This window comes from Herpailurus yagouaroundi, unplaced genomic scaffold, assembly GCF_014898765.1.
Source record: "Herpailurus yagouaroundi ecotype Mexico unplaced genomic scaffold, PumYag 166, whole genome shotgun sequence".
Classification (NCBI taxonomy): domain Eukaryota; kingdom Metazoa; phylum Chordata; class Mammalia; order Carnivora; family Felidae; genus Herpailurus; species Herpailurus yagouaroundi.
Genome location: NW_024412407.1, coordinates 6,660,294 through 6,663,720, shown reverse-complemented (window position 1 = coordinate 6,663,720; position 3,427 = coordinate 6,660,294). Strand labels below are relative to the sequence as shown.

Sequence of the window (3,427 nt, the reverse complement as noted above, 5' to 3'; positions counted from 1 at the left end):
ATCAGCCCAGAGCCCGACGCGGGGCTCGAACTCACGGACCGCGAGATCGTGACCTGGCTGAAGTCGGACGCTTAACCGACTGCGCCACCCAGGCGCCCCTGTTCTCAGTTTTTAACAGTCTCTTATGCTTTGGCTCTCTCCCACTCTAACCTCTTTTTTTTTTTTTCCTTCCCCTCCCCCATGGGTTCCTGTTAAGTTTCTCAGGATCCACATAAGAGTGAAACCATATGGTATCTGTCTTTCTCTGTATGGCTTATTTCACTTAGCATCACACTCTCCAGTTCCATCCACGTTGCTACAAAAGGCCATATTTCATTTTTTCTCATTGCCACGTAGTATTCCATTGTGTATATAAACCACAATTTCTTTATCCATTCATCAGTTGATGGACATTTAGGCTCTTTCCATGATTTGGCTATTGTTGAGAGTGCTGCTATGAACATTGGGGTACAAGTGCCCCTATGCATCAGTACTCCTATATCCCTTGGATAAATTCCTAGCAGTGCTATTGCTGGGTCATAGGGTAGGTCTATTTTTAATTTTCTGAGGAACCTCCACACTGTTTTCCAGAGTGGCTGCACCAATTTGCATTCCCACCAACAGTGCAAGAGGGTTCCCGTTTCTCCACATCCTCTCCAGCATCTATAGTCTCCTGATTTGTTCATTTTGGCCACTCTGACTGGCGTGAGGTGATACCTGAGTGTGGTTTTGATTTGTATTTCCCTGATAAGGAGTGACACTGAACATCTTTTCATGTGCCTGTTGGCCAAGAGGAGTGAATCTTCTATCTCTGTATGCTGTCAATAAGTAGAACTTGAACCAGAGAGTAGAAATGTCAGAGAAAAAAAATGAGTGATATTTCTAATCGCACATTTTCTTTCTGCTCTTAACTACAAAAGCAACGCCTGTTCATTATAGAACATCTAGAAAATACCAAAAAAAGCAAAATTAAGTAAATAAAAACAACCACCTAGAGAGAAACCACATCAATATTTTAGTTTATGCCTTTTCAATCATTTTGTTTCGTGTGTTTATATTTTAAAAGCTTTTAAGATCAACATAAGGTCCGAGTAGAACCTGCCTTCAAAACTTAAGTTGGAGAGAAGTATAGCTTCAGGAAGAAATGCAGCACTGATTCCAGGTTGGAGGATTCCAATAGGGAGAAAGTATAAAGGATAAACATTCATCTTTTGTTTGAATGGGCAGTTGGGAACAATTGCATTCCAACCCGTTTTGCAGCCCAATAATTTATTCATTTAATAAGTGAATGTCTACTATGTTTCACATATTGTGCTAAGTGCCAGGGATATAAAATAATTAATGAGACCTTTCTCCCTGACCTAATGGGTATTATACTATATCCTAAGTCATTAGATCCAGGGGATAAGTAAGAATATAGAGAATCCATATAATATATGCATAATATTAACAAAAAAGCATACATTTATAAGCAAATATATTTCAAACTCTCTTGCCTCCATACAGGGAATGTATCTTTTTGAAAGGTCATGGAACATTTGTAAAATACTGTTGTTATATTAGAGTACAAAGAAACCTTAAATGAATTCCAAAGATCCCACAGAGTGCAGACTATGTTCACTATGCTAACACTGGGCATTAATATTCTTAAATTTCTGTATAGAGGGGATTTCTTAAAATTGTGTTTATTTTCTTCTCTTGAGGGAGAAAAAGAGCACAGTGGCTGGTCAGCTTGTTTATGGGATTTTGCTTACCAATATTGTGTATCATCCCATTGTATACTTTAAATATCTTATAATTTTGTCAATTAGACCTCATTAAAGCTGAAAAAAGTCTGTCAAATCCAAGTGGATAAAAGAGAATATTGTTTGCTGAGGCTTTTGTTTTTGTTTTACTTCAAGAAAATTAGTAAACTCTTACTGGAAATTTTACATTTCAAATGTGTTTCTTTGATAAATAAATTATAAATAACACTCTTCTGATTAGCAAGGCTGCAGGAGCATTGTCCCATTTGTGCACTGCACAAAGGCTCCTGAAGGGAAGAGTGAATGCTGAAATCCAGCCTATGTAATCTAGCCTGTGCTCAATTTATCAAGCTGTGCACCCTGGTGAGGTGTGAGTTCAAGAGAAGTGGTGCCTTTTCCTCTAGTTCTTGCCTGACAGAGAGTGACTTTTTATAATTAGCCCAAAGGTACCGTATGTGCTAGGGAAGCATTGCTGATCAGGAAGATCTGGCCTTGAGAATATTTCAATTGTAGCACTTAAATTTTTTGCCTTAAAACATTGGTGAAATTTTTGAATAAATAGCAATAAATAGGCCTATGTTCCTCTGAGTGGATTTTAGGAATAAAAAGGCAACAGGCATTTCTTATAATGCAGTGGTACTCAAAGTGTGCTCCAAAGGCCATCACCCCCAGCAGTGTTAACTGAGAACTTGATAGAAATGCAAACAGTTGGGCCTTACCTCAGCCACTGAATCAAACTCAGGGATGGGGTCCAGAAACCAGTATTTAAAATACAAGACCTCCATGTGAGTCTGATGCACATTAAACATTGAAAACTACCAGTTTAATGTAGGGCAGGACAAATTATGGCCCCCAAGCTAAATATAGGCCACTGCCTATTTTTATAAACAAAGTTTAATTGGAACATAGCCACTCCCATTTACTTATGCATTGTTTATAATTGTTTTCACACTACAATGGCAGGGCTGAGTAGTTGCCAGAGACCAAAGAGCCTGTAAATACGGTTGTCGGATTTAGCAAATAAAAATGTAAAATGATTCATTAAATGTGTTCTTCAGACAAACAATGAATACTTTTTATTATAAATATGTTTCATACAATATTAGTAACCCAACACACAAAGCCTAAAATATTTCACTATTTGGCCCTTTACAGAAAATGTTTGCTGATCCTGCTTAATGTAATGACTTTAGAGTAGACTTTCTTCTGATAAACAAGGGTGTGTAAGGGAAGCAATGAAGAAGGCCTCAGGCCTGAGTACACATCTGGGATTCTGGTGCATCAAGTCTCAAGGACTTCCTTCCCAAGAAGGCCAAAACTAGGAGACCAATTTGCCTGGATGGAAGGGCAGCTGGTGCCACTTCTTTTTCTTTTTATTAAACTCATTTAATCAGTTGCTTTTCCTTTTTTAAGTGCCTGGCATTACACGTGTTCAATTAATATAAAGCAGATGAACTTCAATAATAAAAATTTTAAAAAATATCAAGCAGATGTTTTAGAAGCATTGGCCAAGTAATTCAGAAGTGTTTCTGTGACAATAAAACTAGACATGATTGGGGCTAAGCGTCCGACTTCAGCCAGGTCACGATCTCGTGGTCCCTGAGTTCGAGCCCCGCGTCAGGCTCTGGGCTGATGGCTCAGAGCCTGGAGCCTGTTTCCGATTCTGTGTCTCCCTCTCTCTCTGCCCCTCCCCCGTTCATGCT

General features: G+C 38.8%; 1 protein-coding gene across 2 annotated transcripts in view; it reads right to left on the bottom strand.

The window, feature by feature from the left end:
• LOC121038656 (olfactory receptor 10AD1-like) overlaps positions 1 to 3,427 on the bottom strand; it is a 44,731-nt gene that overhangs the window by 36,537 nt on the left and 4,767 nt on the right. The gene's annotated exons all lie outside the window — the stretch shown is intronic.